The 22,996-nt window shown below is 46.1% G+C and overlaps 1 pseudogene; it reads left to right on the top strand.

The window, feature by feature from the left end:
- The first annotated feature begins 21,809 nt into the window (after nt 1–21,809).
- LOC101539490 (U6 snRNA-associated Sm-like protein LSm6) lies at nt 21,810–22,054 on the top strand (annotated as a pseudogene).
- Nucleotides 22,055–22,996: the final 942 nt, after the last annotated feature.

Below are 22,996 nucleotides of genomic sequence, written 5' to 3'. Positions count from 1 at the left end.
TAATAATTGCGTACTGGAATAACAGAGTTTCTGAATCTTTTCCTGTCTCAGGCAGCCTCAGAACCCTTCACCTGCTCTGAAGTCCTCCCTTCTCTCTACAAGTTCAAGGAGAACTTTTATATAGGAGGAGGACATGCAAATAAGACTCTCTGCACGTAATGAAAACAGCCCAGCCCAGCCCCAGCTCCGGGAGAGGAGTCAGTTCATGGGTTCCCAGGGGCTCCATCCTGACTCAGAACCAACATGGCCTGTGGGCTGAGCTGGCTTCTCCTGGTGGCTGTGTTCGGAGGTAACTCATGGGCGATGAGACACGGAGTATGGGAGAGGTGTGAGAGGCAGATCCTCTGTGTGATGAGAGTTTCCTGATCAGGATGTCTTTGTGTTTGCAGGGGTCCAGTGTGAGGTGCAGCTGGTGGAGTCTGGGGGAAACTTGGTGAAGCCTGGGGGGTCCCGGAGACTCTCATGTGCAGCCTCTGGATTCAATTTTGGAAACTATGATATGAGCTGGGTCCGCCAGGCTCCAGGGAAGGGCCTAGAGTGGGTCTCACGCATTCTTCCTGGTGGTACAACATACTATGCTGACTCTGTGAAGGGCCGATTCACTTTCTCCAGAGACAACAGCAAGAACACGCTCTCTCTGCAAATGAGCAGCCTGAGGGAGGAGGACTCGGCCCTGTACTACTGTGCGAGAGACACAGTGAGGGGAAGGCCCTGTGGGCCCAGATACAAACCACCTGCAGGAGGAAGCAGGGTGAGCTTCAGGGCTGCAGGCCCCCAGGAGGCTCTGAGGACTCGCCCCTGAGGAAACGTTGCTCGTGACCAGATGAATCGTGTTTCTGTGGAGATCAGGACTGGCCTGCCCCTCAGCTCTCAGATGACACCAACCCTCCTTGTGGGTTGTGGCTGAGTCCTCCATCCCCTCTGTGGGCAGTAACAACTTTATCACACTCTCTCTTTTCTGATGAAAAGTTTCCAGTGACAGGACCATGTTACTTCCCTGGGGCCTGAGGGGCACATTACTCTCCTGTAGAATAAAAATGACCCTGTTGGAGTTACCTAAGACTGAGCAACTCAGTAACTGCGGACACAGCCGTGTATTATTGTGCAAGAGACACAGTGAGCCAAGTCCCTGTGAGCCCAGACACAAACCTGCTGAGGGAGACAGGGGAGCTGCAGGGGTGCGTGTGACCACCAGGGGGCGCGGTGATGCAGGGATTCCCGTGCTCTGCTCCAGGGGCAGGGGAGAGACGCTGTAAAGGGGGCGCTTTCTTTACTCTAGTTGAAATTTATGAACAAACTTTAATATATTACCTATATACATTTTACTAACTAATTTTTCTCCTCTTACAAATATTCTTATTTCTCTTTCTCAGAGTCTACTAGAGACTGTTATGTGCTGCTAGGTAAGGTGTGGTCGATTTTTTTCCATAAAGATCATTCCTTTACACAGAAAGGAGAGATTTCGCTCATTTCCTTCTTATTGTCACTGAGGGAACACGATGACAATAGTCTAAGTTTGATGCTTGTGGGTCACAAAAGCCATGCGTTACTCCCAGCACCAAATCCCCACAGACCCCCACACTCTGCTGTGGCCCCTGTGCTAGGCCTCTTCCCAGTGATCTGAGCCCCCACCTGACTCCTCTCGGGAACCCCAGAGTGTGGTTAGGATGCAGGGGCCGTTATCATTGGATCCTGTCCATCCTGACGCTCTGTTCTCTGTGTACCACAAATGAATGACATCCTCTGAATTGGCCTTCTCCCTCTGACAGACTTCACTAATATTCTCTAGTTCCATTCATGGTGCAGAAAACGTTGATATTTTGTCTTTTCTTATAACTGCACAGTATCCCACTGTATATAAACACCACAATTCCTTATCCACAAAATTGTCATTAAGTATTAAGATTATTTCCATGCCTGGCAACTATTCTAAATGCAGCAATGAACATATGCTTACAAATATTTTCTCAAATGACTTTTCAGGCTAGGTTGAAGTCACCAAAAATAGAATCAGTTGTAACTTGGAAATTCAATTTTCACTTTTTAGTGATATATCATAGTGTTTTCCATAGATAAGTTCCCACAAACATAGAAAGAGTTTTTCCTTTGACAGTGTTCCTACACTGTTTGTTTCCAGTATTTTTCATATAAGCCATTCTCACTGGGGAGAGATAGGTCCAATGTCCTTTATATTAACATTTCCTTCATAGTAAGTGTTGATAAACACCTTTTCACATGCCTACAGCCCATTGGAATGTTGCTTTAGGAAAGCATCTGTTTATTTCCCACACCACATTATGATGAGTGATTTGTTCTGATGTTGAGTTTTGTGAGTTCTATGATTATTTTAGAGATTACAGAGATTACGTTCGATGTGTTGGATCTAAGCACAGCTTAGATCTGAGCTTTAGTGGGTACACATTTTCTCCCATCAAATAGGGCATTTTAATTTTATTGTTGTTTACATAACCATTAAAATCTTGAAATTGATTTAGTCCCATTTATTTATTTTAGTTTATATTATCTCTGACAATGGAGTGAAACTATAGATGATCCTTCTAAGATCAGTGTCATGGAGATACTGGCCAAGATTTTTCTCTGTGTATTTTAAGGATTCTGCTGTCAACACTGGACCATAAATCCAGTTTTAATTATATTTTGTATCTGCTGTGAGATATGGATTTAATTCTATCTTCTATTGTTGTTTTTTTATGTGGTGTTGCTTTCCCAACACCATTTGATGAAGAGATTTTCCTTGTTTCACTCCATAGGATGGAATCCTTTTCCAAAGTTTCACCGTAAAAAATCTAAGGATTTATACTGGGCTTCCATTTCTATGCAGTTGGACTGGGAGTTTATATTCCTGAAACTCACGGGTTAATTTCTATAGCTTCATGATATTATTTAAAGTCTGTTCCCCGGGGGATATCCCAGGTCTCAGTGAGGCCCACAGTTAACACCAGAACCCACAGTTATTCCTGACAACCGACCTCTGGCCCTCCCAGTCCCACTGAGAAAACACTACAGGCTTTGTGGCTGCCAGAAGTTACTAGAGCCACAGACATAGGTGAATAGAGTGAGAAACTTCCCAAATCCATGTCCAGCCAAAGGACACTCACACTGTTAGCTCCAAAAGAGCACCAGAAACAATGAAAAAATGATTCTTTTGTTTCAATGAATATGAATTCAGGTAAGAACATCAGAACCTCCGATGCTCTGTGGGTGTGTGGAGAGCAACAATCCTCTCAGTGCTCTCTGACCTGAAGAGAACACGGACAGGGATATTCAGGCATCTCAGTGAGAGAAGGAAGGGAACAATGATCACTGTCCTTCAAACAGAACTGAATGAGAGAAAGAACGAACTCCATGGCTGAATTGAGGAAACAGAAATGTACACTGTGATTGAGTGTTGTGTATGTATCTTGCCTACTCTACTTGGTGCTGCCGTGAACACGACTATGATCATCTCCACTAGTTAATGCTTTTGGGTTTCCAGGAGACACAGAAAGTACCCGAGGCTCAGCTTAGTCTGAAGGGGAAGTGCTGAGCCCTGGTGACTCTCTGAGAAGGCAATGAGGAGTGATGTCAGAGTCAAGTTTGTTTCCCCTTGTGCTTGTGGAAGGAGGAACCGCATCCTAGGACCCTGCTGTGTGCACAGAGGTTGAGTGAGGTGAGACTCTGCGCTGTGAAGACACATGAGGTGTGTCCCGACTCTGAACCTGCAATGACCCACCCAAATTGATCAAAATTCCACCTGAGGACTCACCGACTCTCTTGGCTGTTTGTGTACACAACATTGAAAGTGACTTTGTGTTTGTGATTGTGGTCAGCCCGTGACAAACATTTTGTGTGCCCAACAAGCAGTTACTCTCAGCTGAGTTTAAACACATGGTTCTTTGTCATCTTGTTTCAATTTCCCTCCCATAAACTAATTGTTTGGGGATCAAAGTGGAGCCAAAGTTTTCACCCATGTCATGCTATGAGTTGTCTGTCTCTCTGTTTTAAATGGCCTAATCAATGTAAATGTTTACATGTTTACATCCTTTGTGTCCAAGCTGACCTATGTGTGTGGTGATAACTCCAACTTACACCTGGGAATGCCACTGTTTTCCATCACCAACCAGTGACTCCGGTGACACAGTCCCAACTGAATACTAAAACCTGGAGGCATTACACTGGGACATTATTCTCCAATGACAGAACTATGGTCCACAGGATTGGATGACTGGGTAGAACTCGACATACACCACACAACACAAACCCTCTCAGTCAGCTCAGCTCAGGAGGGAGATGAGGATTCCAGATACTCGCAAACCAGGAAGAACACACTTACAGGCAATATGGACAATTGTCCCAATGCAATGTCCTGTATGTGGTAAAGCGCAGATTCTCTTGGGAGGGTGCTGGATGTTTGAGGATAACATAGCCTCAGGTAGTTTAGGTTTATTGGGTTACTGCCATCACAGTGCTCCCATTCCTCTGTGTTTATTTGTAGCTTCTTTCTTAGTGTTCTGTTGACTTGTAAATATTGTTTTTCTCTTCTCCTTGAGTCCTTTGCATAGTTTATTCAGAGCAATGCCTTTTTTTTTCTTTTTGGGTCACACCCAGCATTGCACAGGGGTTACTCCTGGCTCATGCACTCAGGAATTACTCCTGGCAGTGCTCAGGGGACCATATGGGATGCTGGGAATCGAACCCGGGTTGGCTGCATACAAGGCAAATGCCCTACCCGCTGTGCTATTGCTCCAGCCCCCTAGCAATGTCCTTTTTGTATGGACACAAGAAGACAATATTATGCTTTTGTAACTTGGGACTTAATTGGCTTCGAATATTATTCATTCCTGGGCATCTGCTTTCTCCACTTAAGCCTCAGTTGCCCTCAGTTCCTAGCACCCCAAAAGCAGGGTCCTGACGAGGGACGGGACGGATCCAGGGCAAGCGGTGAGTTATGTGCTATCCTGGCATTGAGATGGGCCTGGCCGAAGTGCCTAATGCTTAACTATAAGTTAAGAGCTTGGTCATGGACAAATGCTGTCATGATCCAAAGTGATAACTAGATTTGGACCCTGCTAGGGTTAGGAATGATAAACTGGCCTGAGTGCTGTCCTCTGAGTCTGTGGCAAGATGTTGCCAGGAGAGCTGCCTTGCAAGCCTCAATGTCCATACAAAAATCATTAGTATTAAGATGTTAATGAGTGTTTGACTAAGGAAAGAAGAAAAACACCTTAAGAGTCAGGAAGGGCTTTGGAATGCAGCTAGGTTGTGTTCCCTTTGAACCCGACAGCCCTCAGGAAGGGCATTCTTATGATGATTTTGCTACCTGGATGTGTGTAGCCTAGAGGCAAGGGGGAGAGAGAAAAAGGGAGGAGAGAGACAAGAGAATGAAGGTTGCAGTAGATCCAGAGAGAGGACAGAGCTAGGAGTGTGGAAGATGAGAAAGATGGAAGATTGAATAAACGGTAACTAATCAGCAACCAGCTTGGTCCTTTGCCAATGGCCGTCCCGATCCAGCCCATACACAGTGGTTCCAGAGCACCGAACGCAGGCAGTGAGACAGAGACACCCGGAGAGCCCGAGAGTGCATATGCCCTTTGGCTTGCCTTAGTTTTTTACAGATGTTCCTCCATCAGTTATTGCTTTGTAAGGGAACTGGACCATGTCATAACCACAGGGCATGTACTGAACAAGTGCCATGTTGCTAACAATGAACATTCTAAATTCTCTTACCCAAGAAACTAATAATGAAAATCAAATCAAATGAAGTTAAAAATGGTGTTGTAACAACACCTAATCAGAGAGAGAGAACAAAAGGGAATACCCTGCCATAGTGGCAGTGTGTGTGTGTATGGGGAGACGGGACTGGGGAGGGTGGGAGGTGTGGGAGGGATGCTGGGTTTACTGGTGGTAGAGAATGGGCACTGGTGAAGGGATGGGTTCTTGAACTTTGTATGGGGAAAACATGAGCACAAAAAATGTATAAATCTGTAACTATACCCTTAAAAATTTTTTTTAAAAAATTAAAAAAAAGAATAAATAAATAAATAAATAAATATGAAGAGTTTATAATCCCCTATAAAAACACTTTATTAAAGAAAGTACATAAGCTCAAACGAGTCATCTTCCAAGAAGTGTCAGTTGGGTTTAGAGAAGTAAGTGTCAGTTAAGTCTCATATTCCAAAAAAAATTACCTTTTTTCTCTCTTTCCATGCAATGTGCTTCTTGTGACACCACAGAAGTAATGGTTAGTTGCCTTGCATGTGCCCAACCCAGTTTTAATCCCCAGTACCACATATGATACCCAAACCCCACCCAGAGTAATCACTGAGCTCAGAGATAGGTGTCAGTCCTGAGCACTGCCAAGTGTGACCAAAAAACTATATTTATGTATCTATGTATGCATATATGTATGCATGTATCTATATACGTATAATATATATGTTAATTTGAGCATTTAAATATTAATCATTATTTTTAAAAAGAATTACATGACTTAATGACTATGAATGTTTGAAACATTATCTACCCTACGTGGTTATGGAGCAAATTATTACTAGTTACTCAAAATATTAAAATTGGTCATTTTAAATCCAAAAAAATGGTGTTGTAAGTCATATCAAAGAAAACGGAATGGTCAGATATAGTTAGTTTTGCTAATAATCAGCTAAATTATAATTATTACCGTAATCATTTGTTATCCTGCTTCTTATAGTGTGAGGATTAAATGGCGTCCCTCAGGCAGAGTCAGATCTTGGTGGAACCTCCAAATGTTAGGGGTGGCAGATCTCTGCCCGGGGGAGGCTCGGAGAAACAAAAGAACAAAACCAAGACAACTCTTTCTGCAAATGCACGAGGTTTATTCAAGCCAATATAGCTATTTTTTTAATAATTTATTTATTTTTAATTAGAGAATCACCGTGAGGGTACAGTTACAGATTTATACACTTTTGTGCTTATACTTCCCTCATACAAAGTTCGGGAACCCATTCCTTCACCCGTGCCCATTCTCCACCACCCGTAAACCCAGCGTCCCTCCCACCCTCCCCAATCCCATCTCCCCCCCAACCCACCCTGCCACTGTGGCAGGGCATTCCCTTCTGTTCTCTCTCTCTAATTAGCTGTTGTGGTTTGCAATAAAGGTGTTGAGTGGCCGCTGTGCTCAGTCTCTAGCCCTCATTCAGCCCTCAACTCCCTTCCCCCACATGGCCTTCGACTACAATGTAGTTGGTGATCGCTTCTCTGAGTTGCCCTTTCCCCGGAACGTGAGGCCAGCCTCGAAGCCATGGGGTCAACCTCCTGGTACTTATTTCTACAGTTCTTGGGTATTAGTCTCCCACTCTGATATTCTATATACCATAGATGAGTGCAGTCTTTCTATGTCTGTCTCTCTCTTTCTGACTCATTTCACTCAGCATGAAACTTTTCATGCCCATCCACTTAACTACAAAATTCTTGACTTCCTTTTTTCTAACATCTGCATAGTATTCCATTGTATAGATGTACCAAAGTTTCCTCAACCAGTCATCCGTTTTGGGGCATTCGGGTTTTTTCCAGATTCTGGCTATTGTAAACAGTGCTGCGATGAACATACATGTGCAGATGTTGTTTCGATTGTACTTTTTTGCCTCTCTGGGATATATTCCCAGCAGTGGAGTTGCTGGGTCAAATGGGAATTCAATATCTAATTTTTTGAGAGTCGTCCAAATTGTTTTCCAGAAGGGCTGAACCAGTCGGCATTCCCACCAGCAGTGAAGAAGGGTCCCTTTCTCCCCACATCCTCTCCAACAGCGGTTGCTTTTGTTCTTTTGGATGTGTGCTAGTCTCTGTGGTGTGAGGTGGTATCTCATGGTTGTTTTGATCTGCATCTCTCTGATGATTAGTGATGCAGAGCACTTTTTCATGTGCCTTTTGGCCATTCGTATTTCTTCCTTGGTAAAGTTTCTGTTCATTTCTTCGCCCCATTTTTTGATGGGGTTGGATGCTTTCTTCTTGTAGAGTTCAACCAGTGCTTTATATACCATTGATATCAACCCCTTATCTGATGGGTATTGTGTAAATATCCTTTCCCATTCTGTGGATAGTCTTTGTATTCTGGTCACTGTATCTTTTGCGGTGCAGAAGCTTTTTAGTTTAATGTAGTCCCATTTGTTGATCTCTGTTTTTACTAGATTGCTTAGTTCCGTGTCACCTTTGAAGATACGTTTGCCAATATAGCTATTTTGGGACCTTCAACTGTGCCTGAATAGCGTGGCATAGCTGAAGGCCCCGAACTCAAAAAGCAAGCTGTTTTTATACCCTTTTGGGGGAGAAAAGGGAATCACACATCAAAGGGAATCACACATATGATTGGATCAAAGGGAAACACACATAGGTCACTTAATTTGCTTATCTCAACATTTGTTGACTGTTAACTGTTTCCCTGCAAATGTTTGCTTACAGTTCCTAGGGCATTTGTTGGCCCATTTGGTGACAGTTTCCTGCCCAGTGCTAGGTTTCGAAAACATCTTTCAAAGCAGTCAAGCAATTACAAAGGCAAATTTAACCCTTAAGCTGCCCTCCTCTTCAATGGGAGGTCTGGGAATTTTTGTTTGTTCTTAGGCTGCACCTAGCGTTTCTCAGGGCTTACTCCATTTCTGTGTCAGGGATCATGTCTGTCAGCTCAGAAGACCATGTAGGGTGCTGGGGACTGAACTTGCTTTTCTGCAAGCAAGGAAGTGCTCTACAGTCATGAGGATCTAGTACAGCGCATCTCAGTATTGTTGAGAAAATGCATCAAGAACATTTGTAAAAATTTCCACCTCCGTATTTGTGTGTGGGATCAGACAACAACTCCCTTCCTCTCCTCTCACACAGATGACCCTCATAGGACCCTCTCTCATGCTTTCCCTGACCCTCTGCATTAGCCCTGCCCTGTCCCCAGGGCCCTGACCCAGGCTCCGACGGCCTGTGACTATGGGTGTGGCATAAACGCAGTTTCCGAGACTTTGGATCATTTTAGGAAACACTGTAACTTCCAAATTGATGAATATTGATTGTACTATTGATGGCAGAAGCTGGCGTCAGTGCGGACCTTCCCTCTGCTCCCGTCCCGGTCCCCGCAGGAAGCTGTGTGTGTTGGGGAGACCTTCTCCCAGGGGACGTGGGGTCTGAGTCCCCGAAGGCCCCCTGGACCTGGTACTGCGCGTGTGTGTGCGGGACTCACCGTCCGTCCGTCTGCCGGACCCTGACGCTCGGGGCAGCTAGGGTCCTTCCCCTCGGACCTGCGGGGTTGGCCCTGAGGCCCTCGGGTGCTGACCGCCCTCCTCGTGGACACGGGAAGGGGCGCTGAGCTTGGGCGGGAGGAGGCCATGGGCAGTGCTGCCCACGCAGCCCCGCGGCCCCAGTGTGGACACAGGGAGCTCCGGGACAGGCCCGAGCGGACACCGGCTCCCGCTAACCCGTCCAGTGGCCGAGCCTGACCCGAAAACAGCTCCTGAGGGATGATATCTGTGAAGTGGGTGGTTCCAGACCCTTCCAGGGCTCCTGCGCCAGGTACCGGCTGCTCCCCCCTTCTACCCTCCTCTCCTACATCTCTCCCTCTCTCTCCCCCCTCCCTCACCCCCTCTTCCTTGTGTCCTTCCCTCACTCCTATCCCTTTGGAGCTTCCCCGAGGGACCAGGGTGAGGACGCTGGGCACTGGGGTTCAGCTGAGGCGCTGTGCTTTCCCCTGTGCTTTCCTCCTCTCCTCTGGCCCGCGGGAGACCCCTGACACCCTTTGTTTTCTCTGAGCCTCTCTGTCTGCACGAGGAGTTCTGCTTTGCTGCGGCTTCTGGAAGCACCAGAGCAGGGCAGGGACCAGCACCTCTTGTGACTGGTCACCCTCCTGGCTCAGGCCTCTTGTTCCCAGAACAAGGAGATTGTGTCTATGGCCCTGCAGAGGCTCCCTGCTCCACTCTCTGTCACCCTCGCTCTACTGCCCTCGCCCCAGATGGATGGGCTGAGCGGAGTGGGCACTCCCACTTCAGACAGGAAGAGGGGTGTGAGGTGTAGGGGGTGTGAAATAGCATTCAAACCCCTCAACTTCTGTATGGCCACAGCATGCCCTGGGCTTTGTGTTGAGACCCATCTCGCTGGTCCCAAACCAGCTCGGTGTTGTGAGGGGGTGGAGGGCGGCTGAGTCAGGTGCAGACCCAGGGTCTCATCATGCCTCTTCTGTCTGTTCCTGATTGGCCGGACTCTGTCCTCCGCCAGGCCGGCTGGCCCTGAGGTCCCATTTTGGCTCGGAGGTCGGGCACATATTGGGTGCGTTAGCGCATCATCTCCTGTTGTTTCTGCCAGCCAGGGAAGAGGAGGCTTGGCTGCTGTTGCTGAGTTGACACACAGGTGTAAACGTGTTCAACGTTGGGGGTATCCGAAACATGGTCAATTATTGAAAGAGTCTGGGCCCTAGCAGGGTGCTCGGCCCATTGGCAACATGAGAGAGGTCAGGTCTGGGTCAGGGTGCACCACCCCCTTTCCAGCCGGTCCCTCAACTTCCTTCCTGCACTCTCTGTCATGAGGTCCCAGCAATGCTCAGAACTCTCCCTCTTCCTCTACCTCTCATGTCTGCTTCTGAACTAAGAAATATTTGTGGGACACCAGTACTTAAGAAAGACATGCATTGTGTGATTTAGTTACCCAGTGCTTTCAGATGACCTGCTTACATCCACAATGTGGACAGATTAGAATAAACAAATTCATCTACACTCTGGGCAATCAGGCTGACATAACAAACAGAAATATAACTAAGAAAAAGTTAGGTAGATGAAAAGAAAAACTCAAACGATGTCCTCAACAGTAGAGTAACAACAGTAGAAAACAGAATCAGTGACATTGAGGATAACATGCAGAAAACCTCCAGGCAATAACAAAATGTGGGAAAAGACCTCAAAATAACTCTAGGGTTAAGTAGAGAAAGGATTATTTCAAAAGTAGCAACGTAAGAATCTTTGGAGTCACAGAGGGGTCATTGATGTTAGAACAGTGTGTGACTGACACCTAATTATAAACGGATTTTTAAGGGTCTATCTCACAGAGTTCAATTAAAAAAATTAAATAATAAAGACAAAACTCTCTCTACCACTCTGAATTTATTCCTCTTTCCAAGAATTGACTAGAAATGTTCTGTTGTGACTCTTTTTGTGAGGTATATCTTGTTTTTCTTCCTACGAAGATACTTCCCCCCCCACACACACACACAGATATTAAGGTCTTTACCACTGTTCTATTTTGCATTGTCAGGGAGGAAATATGGTGACAATAGTCTGAGTGTTGATGCTGGTGGGTCACAAACTCCCTGCGCTTCCCCCAGCACCAAATCCCCACAGACCCCCACACTCCACTATGGCTCCTCTGCTCGGCCTCTTCTTCCCAGTGATCTAAGCCCCTGTTCGACTCCTCTCAGGAACTCCAGAGTGTAGTTAGAATGTAATGGCCTTTATCATTGCATCCTGTCCATCCTGAGGCTCTGTTCTCCGTTGACCAGAGATTAATAAGATCCTCTGAATTTATGCTTCTCCCTGGGACTTACTTCATTTCATCAGATATTTTAGTTCCAAACATGTTGCAGCAAACATTGATATTGTCTTTTCTCCTAGCTGTATAGTGCCCATTGTGCATACACAGCCCAACTTCTTACCCATGAAACTCTCATTAACCATTAGGACAATTTCCATGTCCTGGCCAATATATGAAAGGCTGTAGTGTATGTTTTCTTATCACTGTATCACTGTCATCCTGTTGCTCATCGATTTGCTCGAGCAGGTGCCAGTAATTTCTCATTTGTCCCTGTTGCATTCAGGGTCAGGGGAATGAGGCCCATTATTGTTACTTTGGGCATATTGAATATGCCACAGGTAGCTTGCCAGGTTCTGCTATGCATAATTCTGTGTTGCTCTCTTCCAAGAGCTTGGTTTTATAGTTTCTGGATCTTGGCCATTGATGAGATTACATGGCGCCAGGGGCAGTTTGTGGGTGTGGCTGCCAAGCTATTGAAAAACAGGGGACCTGGGTGGAGGAGGCCCAGTCCCTATCTGAGCAGACTTGGAGATCTCAGCCACAGTCCCGCATACCGGGGTTCCTCTGTTGGTTCCTTCATGAATGAGACTCGTTCGAGCGTGTGGAGCATGGCTGTGGCTGGGTTCTGGAGGTTTTTGGCTGCCAGAGCTCTGCTTGGGGTGAGGAGGGAAACACAACTCGCCCTCCTCCGAGGTGCCCCGCTGAAGAGAGCCTGGCATGGGGTCAGGAGATTCTACATGTTTTCTTATAACTTCTTAAATTGATGTTTTCACCTTTGGGTACAGGTGTCTAGATGGAATCACTGGGTTATATGAAGATCCGTTTTCACTTTTAGAGAAATCTCCTAGTGTTTTTCATAGACATTAAATCAGACAACATTTCAAACTAATGATTAAATAGGTTTGCTTTTGACAACCATTCAAATAGGTTTGCTTTTGACAAGCCATTCTGCCTTACTCCTGATTCTGTTTTAATTTCTGGTTCCCAACTCCTTCATAACTGGGAGTGATTCAGTGAATTACTTTGTCTATTTAGTGAGACCAACTCTGACAATGTGTTATGAGAATATTATATAAAGTATTTAAGCTTTTCTGTGTAAAATGATGCACAAAATAGAACTATGATGGTAAATGTTACATGATAATTGTCAAAAATAAGCACAAAATATCATAAATTAAATTGGTTGTCATATTATAATTGCACGACAGAATCTTTTCCGGGACTCAAGGCACCCCCAGATGCTGATATTTGCTCTGGAGTCCTACACTTGTTCATTGAGTTCAAACAGCACGCTTTATGTAGAAGGAGGATATGCAAAAGAGCCTCTCACTGTGATGATGAAAACAGCCCACCGCAGCCTCAGCTCGGGGACAGGAGTCTGTTCAGGGGTTCCCAGGGGCTCCATCCTGACTCAGTCAAACAGAACCAGCATGGCATGTGGGCTGAGCTGGCTTCTCCTGGTGGCTGTGTTAGGAGGTATCTCATGGGTGACAGAGGCATGGAGCATATGGAGCATGGAAGAGATGGGACAGGCAGATCCTCTGTGTGAGGAGAGTTTCCTGACCAGGATGTCTTTGTGTTTGCAGGGGTCCAGTGTGAGGTGCAGCTGGTGGAGTCTGGGGGAGACTTGGTGCAGCCTGAGGGGTCCCTAAGACTCTCCTGTGCAGCTTCTGGATTCACCTTTAGTGACTATTGGATGAACTGAGTCCACCAGGCTTGAGGGAAGGGCCTAGAGTGGATTTCATACATTAGATCTCATGCTGGTTTTACAAGCTATGCTGACTCTGAAGGGCCGATTCACCATCTCCAGAGACAACAGCAAGAACATGCTCTATCTGCAAATGAGCAGCCTGAAGGAGGAGGACACAGCCCTGTACTACTGTGCAGAGACCACAGTGAGGAGAAGGCCCTGTGGGCCCAGACACAAACCACCTGCAGGAGAAGCAGGGTGAGCTTCAGGGGCGCAGGCCCCCAGAAGGATCCAAGGACTCTCCCCTGAGGAAATATTGCTCATGACCAGATGAATCATGTTTCTGTGGAGATCATGACTGACCTGCCCCTCAGGTTTCAGATAGCCCCATGGGCACCCTGTCCTGTTGGGTTTTGACTCTTAGTCCTCCATCCTGATTTTGATCAGGAACCAGGTTATCTCACTCTCTGCCTTCTGATGGAAGTTTCCAGTGGTGGAACCATAACTGCTGAGAAGCCCATTATTGTCTTGCATAATATAAAAACCACCCTATGAGGGTTTTAATCCTCGCCCAGGAAGAATCACTTCACAAAGTGAAACAATAGTCTGTACCCATCTGTGTTCTTTTCCTGTCCTCTGCTATCAGACACACACTCTTCCCTTCTGACTTTTCCCCTCAGACCTGTGCCCAGGCAGCCTCTATCTGCTCATCCTGAATCTGGGAGTCCTGCTCTCTGGGATGGGTTGACCTTTGTCCCCTCATCCACTCTCCAAATAGACATTCAAGGTTTCCCATTGTCTCTGCCCTCCCCACTCCCCTCGGCCATTGTAGTGGAGAAACCAGGTCTTGTGACATGTCCAGCTCTGACACCTCCTCAGTGAGACAAGAGGCAGATCCCATGTGACCCCCAAACCTACTCTCCGGGAGTCTTGGGGTCACCAAAGCAACCGTGGATGAAACCTGACACGGGCTTCCAGCACTCACAGGGAGATGCCCAGAGCCATGGAACCAGCCGCCTCTCCTCAGGGAGTCTGACTCTCTCAGGACTGTGCTTCTCACACTGTGTCTCCCACAGTCACACACGGTATTTGGCAAGACCATCTCTGGGTGTACAGGACCAAAACAAGGATGCTGTGAGGATTAAGAGAAAAGAAATAGCCTTTCCGGCCCCACGCGAGATCGACCCCGGAGGCAACTGAACCACTTTGGACATGAGCGGCGCCCTCAAAATGCCTCCAAACTGTGTGCTCGGAGCTTCTGGCCCAGGCACTGCCGGCGGGGTATGGTCTTTTCTCTCTCAACTCTTTCTTTTTGAATGCAGCGAGGCAATAGCTGGTTTTTAGACTATGCAGGAAGCCCGGGAAAGCCGATGGGGCGGGACTTCCGGATCCACCCCGTGCCGGCCGACATTTAAGCACAGAGCCATGTGGGGACGCTCCTTTCCGGCCCCGCACGAGATCGACCCCGGAGGCAACTGAACAACTTTGGACATGAGCGGCGCCCCCAAAATGCCTCCAAACTGTGTGCTCGGAGCTTCTGGCCCAGGCGCTGCCAGCGAGTGATGCAATTACCAAAAGAATTTTCCCTGGACTTCATATAGAAATCCAAAACCTAATATCTCTTGATTGTCAGCAATGTGTAAATGTTCCTTTTTGGCAGGGCTTACCGTGGGGGGAAACTCCAAACAATAGTACTGAGTTTTTTGTTGAAGGGTAAAAGATTGTAGCGATAGAATTTTAGGCAGAATTTTCCCTGGACTTTATATAGAAACCCAAAACCGCGCGGCCGCGGCAGCCTAATGTCATCTAATCATCAGCAATATGAAATGGTTCCTTTGTAATGGGTTGGACTTTGGGGGGACCATAATAGGGTTAAAGTTTGTAGCGACGTGTAATTTCTGGCTGTACTTTCCCTGGACTTTATACAGAAATTCAAAGCTGTGAGGCCGCTGCCATGGCCGCGCAACCTATTGTCATTTAATCATCACCAATATGAAATGGTTCCTTTTTAATGGATCGGACTTTGGTGGGAAATCCTAACAAGAATAGTAAATCTTGTGCTGAAATATTGAAGGCTACCAAAGTGGTAGCCATCTCTAGAGACTGAACTAAGCCATATCCCCACGCCGGCTGAGAAGAAATATCCTTCTTTCTCGGGAAGAAACGCGTCGTGGCGTTAACCATAGTATGATGTCCATTAAGCTGACACGGACCTGGTGGCGTGGGAATGGGATACAAGGGAATAAATTATTATGTACTTGGAACAGCGGGACGCTGGTGGAATCTCGAGCCGGGGCCGATACCAGCGTATTACTTTTGGTTCCAGAAACTGCTTGCAGACATTCTACCAGACTATCAACTAAGCCAGAGCCCCACGCCGGCTGATGACGGGAAATAACCAATTTTTTTGGTTTGTTTTCCCTTTGTGAGGCAGCGTGGTGATTACTAAACAGGCGTGATCTCGGTGGCTCGGGATGAGGGGGGAAAAAAATAGAAAAGTTATGTAACAAACAGCGGGACTTAATATCTCTACATTCTCAGCAATGGAGAGCAATCAAATGCTTCCTTGATAGTGGGACTGTCTTCTCTTTTTTGGGGGGAAACCCTAGCAACAATAGTGAGTTATGTGTTGAAACATGGACTGTAACCAAGATAAAGCGTAAACGAAGTGAAACTTATCATTTACAAGGGCGGGGACTGGGGGGGCGGGAGGGGGTGGGAGGTCTAATGGGGTGGTTGGTGATGGAATATGGGCACGGGTGAAGGGAAGGGTGTTTAAGTATTGTATAACTGACATAATCCTGAGAACTATGTAACCCTCCACATGGTGATTCAATAAAATTTAAATTTAAAAAAAATTACAAAAAAAAAAGAGAAAAGAAATAAGAGAAAAAAGTCTTGGGGCCAAAGGGCTAACAGCCAGGTACTGTGAACTGAATCACCGTGAGGGTACATTTACAGATTAACATATTTTCGTGCTTGTGTTTCAGTCATATAATGCTTGAGAACCCCTCCCCTGACCAGTTCATTCTCCACCACCCAATCCCATCCCCCACCCCACTCTACCTTTGTGGCAGGGCATTCTTTTTTGTTCTCTCTTTCCTTTGGGGAGTTGTGGTTTGCAATAGAGGCATCACCCTCCCCAACCTGAAACTACTACAAAGCAGTAACAATTAAAACAGCATGGTACTGGAAGAAAGGCAGAGCTGCAGACCAATAGAACAGGGTGGAATATCCCTGCACACAACCCCGAATGTATGATTATCAATGCTGAATTTTTTTAAATCAAATTTTAGACCATATTTTCTGATCCCTTAGATTTATCTTGAAGCTCTTGTGTTTCATAGAAATAGAAGGTAAATTAAGTGACACAGCCTGTGTCTATGCTCTAATCATTTGAGGGTGTGGTTGGGCTACAACTGGCAGGGCTCAGGGATTGTGTACTTGTACTCTAGTCATTGTGTGACTCTGAGCACTAAGACCAGGCTCCTTGCCTAATAGATTGTGGGCTGAGGGTCCTCCATGAGCTCTTTCTATGCTCCCAAAAGGGTCATGGTTCCTCAGCAATGACCCCAGTACAGGGTCCTGAGGTTCATACTGATCTATGGACACTGGGTTATAGACAGGACAGAGCAGGATCAGGTGCTGCTACCAGGCAAACCACACAAATCATGTCACTGGGAAGAGGCACTTGCTTGTCCCAATAGAAGCCATCATCAGTGACAATGATAATTCTCAAAACTACCTTAAATAGTTAAGGGTTAATCTGCATCAGGGAAAGAAACTTTTATATAAGTTTGAGAAGAAAATGTTATAAAATTTGATTGACTTTGGGTTTGACCCAGCTTTGCCAGAATGTACTGTAACAATAAACCTGGGTGTTCAAACCCATTTTTTTGCAAATAGTGGGAGAACAGGAGCCACTACACACAAGGACAAGGAGGGGCAGGAGCCTTTCTACAGGGTAGAGGCCCTAGTTGGGCTGGGTTGGGTCGTCAGGGACCTGAGACATGGGGACTCTCCTCCCCAGCTGTCGTTTCTCCTCAGCAATTCCTGTTTCCTGAGAGCTCCTCAGCACATTTCCTGTGCTGGAGGAAGTGGCCCGGCTCTCACAGGGCCCCAGGGACAGGCCTGAGTGCTCTGAGCCAAAGTCAGCACCTCCTCCCAGGGAGCCCAAACACCAGCCTCCCCCACATCCCCTCCTTTCTCTACAGAGGCTCCCCCATGCAAATCTGCACTTGGGACCCAGGGTTAAAACCATATTCACACTCACCCAACTCAGGCCCAGACACAAACCAGCTGCAGGAGGAAGCCAAGTGAGCTTCCGGGGTGTAGGCCCCCAGGAGGCTCTGAGGGCTCGCCCCAGAGGAAATGTTGCTCATGACCAGATGAATTATGTGTCTGTGGAGATCAGGACTTGTGGGGTCCCCCCTGCGGGCATCATCCTGTCCCGCAGGGAGGACCCTTCGTGGGGCTAAGGAGGGGACGCAACCGAACGAAGAGACGCAGAGACAGAAGGAGGAGGAGGAGAGAGAGTTTATTCACAGCAGTTACAATACTTATACCTCTTGGTGGGAGGGGGCGGTATGCATGCTTGGACCCCGATAAGAACAATAGTAAAATGCAGATCAGGCATGGGCGTTGGCTAGTGAGAGAGGAATGGCGAACTGATAAGATCAGTAAGGTCGGCAGTGGTGACCTTGTTACAGGAATCCCAAGTAAGCCTCCGCTTGACTAGAGGATAAGAGCCGGGCTTGTAAAATGGCTCCCTACATCTCCCCCTGTTTTGTTTTAAATTAAATGTGGTCAGGGGAGGCATTGTCCGGTATCCCTTGTGACACAAACACGAAAGCATGAAAGTACACATCTCAAGGGGGGAGATGCGGGCAACACATGTGCTTGGGCACCACATGTGCTCGGCCACATGGGCACAAGCAGCACTTGGGCTCAGGCAGCATATGCGTGCCCTTCCTTTGTTCAAGGTGGCCTTTATAGGGTTTCTTCAACCTGCCCCCACGTGGGGCTTCTTCCCAGGTAAAAGTCCGTTGCTAAGGAGGTTACCAGGGAGGTTGGGAGTGGTGACGGTCTTCTTTAGGCTGGATCACATTTTAATCAGATTAAGGGAGAGGTTGACGGAATTTGAGGAACTTCATGGGGAGGGGTCCAACCTCCTCAGGGTCTGCTGAAGGTCTCATCAGGTCTGTTTTCTGTATCCACAAGGTGGGTCAGTCTCAGGATTCTCCTTCCCAGAGACTTTGTTAATCTGTTTCATTGCCAAGGGCCTTTCCCTATCTACCTGCCTACATCATATTCCCCCCTAGAGATTTCACCACCTTAAATCTTTAAGGGGAAAATGGTCGGTGATCCATCTTCTGAAGCTGCTTCATGCTGACAGAGGGGCGCAGACCCTGCCTGCACAAGGGGTGAAACCTCAAGCTACCTTAGTTTTAGTGGGCCCCAGGCAATGAACTGGTTGGGTTCCTGAAGTTATCTGAAAGAAAAGATCAGATCAATTAGACTGAGGGATGGCACTTTGAAATGATTAGACTCTGGAGATGTGGAAGGTCCTTTCTGACCTAGTAAGGACAAAATAGTTTGCTGTCTTAGGAAACATAAGAGTTAAAGCAACAGAAACCAAAACAACATAATGCCATACCCATTTCTGTCATAAAAAACAATGGAAAAGAATAACTGCTTCACCCATGGTTGATAGAAAATGACTTCCTATGTTCAGATTTTTCTAGTGGCCTAGAAGCACCAAGCCACTTCTCAGGTTGGAAAAGCTACCCATCCACTGAAGCTATCAATTGTAACCAATAGATATTTATACCTTGAATGAGTGTTTGATCATTTGCATGTCAAGCTGCCAATCCTTTCCTTGGTGAGTTCCTTGATGCTGAACAAGTGTTAGGAAAGGAAGCCCAGAATTTCCACTAGGGTCATTAATGAAACAGAAAGCACAGTTCTGAGTTCCTTTCCATGAAAGATGGCTTTCAGACTAGTGATAGCAAGTTCAACATTGAGTCCCAAAGACTAGGCTGCTTACTTTACAGTCAGCAAAACACATTTTACCTGAATTTCCCAGAAGGGATACCTTTTAGATCAAGATTAGAATACATTTACTAGATCACTCTGTAGAATTTGAATCTGATTCTTTAAAAGGCAAGTTACAGAAACATGGTTTTCTCTCCACCTTCATTTTAAAATTTGCCTGATGGCTTAACAAATCTGACTTGTTCTTTTGCATAAACACAGCAAGATTGGAGAACTCTCCATTTTGGGGTACCCCATTATTTACTGAGAAGTCCTGGAGGTTGGGCTAAAGACAGGAGGCACACCAATAACGGCATTAATCTTATGTGGCACGTCAGAGTTACCCAGGCCTGGCCATAAATGTCCCACGATGAACTGGATTGTCTCGAGCTTTCAGGTTGAACTGGAGGTGGCCTTTTCCGTAGATGCATCCTGGCAGAAAGGAGTCCATTCCCTCCCTTTTTCAGAGCTGGGAGAGATCCTGGTTTCCAGGGTTTTTCTTGATGCTGAGTAGGCCCAGATTGTGTCAGTCACACAGATTCCCGGATTTCTCATTTTCCATAGCAGTGATGATTTCCATTCTTTCCTTAAGCCAACTGGCCTCTAGGGTCTCCCTGAGGTTTGTAGGGTACTTAAAACATTACCTGTTAAATACCTGCTCCTGTCATTTAGACCAATCCCTTGACTCTTTCCCTGAAAGAGGGCTTTGGGGTCCCATGACTGATTTTCCTGTCTGCATGAGGGGTAGACCCTATTACAGAGAGGAAAGACTTTTGTCTGGATTTATGCAAACCAACATAGTGCCATGAAGCATCAAAAACATACCAAAGGTACAAAGAAGAGAAAAACATTTCACTTTACTCACAGTGAGATACAACACACCCATTTGTTGTGGGTCCTAGTCAAAGACGCTAAAATCTGTAGAGAAAAAGGTGTAGTTTAACATCATATTTAACCCATTCAATCCCATGTTGAAAACCTTGACTTCCCATTAATAAGAGCACTGTACTGGGAGTCCAGTGTACAGTTAAACATGTCTAATTCATTTAATCTCATTTGAAAAACCCTTGATTTTCTGCAACTTTTGAAGAATTCAATTATCTAAGAGCACTGTAACAGGAGTTCCAGACAATCCATCCAATATCTTTTCCATAGATCCTACCAAAAAACATACTAGAACAATTCTGCATGTGATTTAAAGAGTTTCTTAAAGGAGTGATCAGTTTCTTTCCTTCAAACACAACCTCAAACCTTCTACACATTCCTTTATATTCATTCTGTTCTGTACCTTTCCTTCAACCCATTTCAAAATCAACTTCACTTTAACAGGATTACTTTCCTTTTTCCAACTGATGATATCTGCATCCATTATCTTTCTGACTTAAGACATACATCTATATTCCTTATAGTCGTCCCACAAATTTAAACTCTTATTTTACTGAACTCAGTACAACATGATTTCCCAAATTTGGACACTTGTTATCAATCATCTTATTTAACATGACAAAACTACTCTGCCATACCATTTCAAAAGCATTGTCAGTTCTATAGATATTCAAAAAGGTTTAGAAAGTTCTTACAACATATATTCACTTGGCAAAAGTTCACTGCCCCTCAGCTCTCTGATGACCCTATGGGCAACTTGTCTTATGGGTTTTTGACTCTAAGTCCTCCATCCTGATTTTGAGCAGGAAAGTTTGTCACACTCTCTGACTACCGTTGGAGGTTTCCAGTGGTGGAACCATAACTTCTGAGAAGCCCATTGTTCTATTACATACATAAAATCACCCTGTAAGGATTTTAATCCTTCCCCTGGGAAGAGTCACTTCACCGAATTGAAACCATGGCCTGTACTCAGCTGTGTTCTTGTCCGGTCCCTCTGCTCTCAGACACACAAGCTGTCCCTACTGACTTTTCCCCCAAGACCTGCACCTAGGCAGCCTCTACCTGCTCATCCTGCACCTGGGATTCCTGCTCTCTAGACTTTTGTCCACTTATCCACTCTCCAGATGGACATTCAAGGTTTCCCTTTCCCTCTGCACCCTTCAGCCACTGTAGTGGACAAACCAATTCCTGTGACACGTGAAGTTTTGACCCACCTCAGTGAGACAAGAGGCAGGTCCCATGGGAACCCCCAAACAATCCTCAGTGAATCTTGGTGCCACCATAGCAGCTTTGGATAAGTTCTGACACGGGCTTCCAGAACCCATAGGGAGATGCCCTAAGCCATGGGACCAGCCTCCTCTCCTCAGGGAGTTTGACTCTCTCAGGACTGGGTTCTTACACTGTGTCTCCACAGTCACACACGACCTTTGCTGGGACCATCTCTGGGTTTACAGGCCTGAAGCAGGATGCTGTGAGGGTTAAGAGTATAGGGTGAGTGCGGGTCCTGGAAGCCGGTTGTGAGAAAGAATCTTGCTCAATGGGATTTAGTCCCTGAGTGCAACGGACCCTAACCCTCCTTGAATAGAGTCAGGGGAGCTTCACACACAAACAGGATCATACTCCAGATTTAAATTGGCACATGTGGAGATTTCTGATCAGGACCAGTAAGATGAGTCTACGGAAGCAAACCCTCAGTGACTTCCTAAAACAAATCATCGGATGATCAGTCGTACTCCAATAAAATTCTGGTGTTTTCCCTATTAAGGTGTCCTGGCTTGCCTGGATGGTTAGATGAATATTACCTTGGAGCAGACAGAGGAGTATGTGAATGGCTAGCTGAAGAATAAGTATGGGGATGCTTTCATCCACGGGAAAAACACGTCATACATAAGCACACAGAAGAGAAGGATGTGAGGACACTGGGGCCATTTTTCCTCCTTGGATCAATTGTTTACTAAATGCTTTGATTTTGTGATGTAAGTTTTCTCAGTTTTTATGCTGGTTGATTTCTTCCTGATGTGAACAAAATAAGTGTATAAACATGTGGATTTGATTGTAAAGCAGTTCTTTCCTACTGAGTCTCAGTCGTAGCAATTTCTCTGTGTCAGTGGAAAGTGTGCAGAATGCAATAGATCAAAGAGAGAGAGAGAGAGAGAGAGAGAGAGAGAGAGAGAGAGAAGACATAATAGAGAAAAATCATGGGGTCAGGGAGGTAATGGCCTCCTGGTCCAAGAGCCCCAACTGTCCTCCACATTCAGTATTTATTGCCTAGAAGCAGTAACCACCAAAACGGGAAGAACATCCTTGGGTCAGGTGCCTAAATATCTTAATTGATCTGGTTTAGACTTTATCATACCTGAGGGTATTATTTATCGGATCAAAGCTTTGTCAAGTACTTTCTCCAGGGGAAATTATCCCAGAAGAGGGAGTGAGATAGAGCAAATACATGACACGCAGAGGGCGTGTTCAGCCTCTGGGGGCAACACTCTGGATTGAAAGGTCCCATGGACTACCCACCCAGTCTGTCTCCATATATATATGACAGCAGGCCATGAGCTCAGACCTCAAACTGCTCAATGCTCTGGTGACTGTGCTCAGGGGGTGCTTCATGGTGCCTCTTGGTCACAGAGGGTCACAGACACTGGGAGAATTTCACATCCCACCATCGGGGTTTCTGTACCCTGTTCTTTCTCATGTCCAGGGCCGTGCAGAACCTCGATAGATTCTAATGCTTACAGGACCATCTCAGAGCCTGAATTTTCTCACCTGAACCCTACATAAAACCATCTTAAACTTGGAGTGGAAGCCGCAGAGGGGCAGGGTGGGGATTGTCGGTGGTCATGGCCGAACTCACCT

Source organism: Sorex araneus, chromosome X (genome assembly GCF_027595985.1).
Source record: "Sorex araneus isolate mSorAra2 chromosome X, mSorAra2.pri, whole genome shotgun sequence".
Taxonomy (NCBI): domain Eukaryota; kingdom Metazoa; phylum Chordata; class Mammalia; order Eulipotyphla; family Soricidae; genus Sorex; species Sorex araneus.
This window is presented reverse-complemented; position numbering and strand designations above follow the sequence as displayed.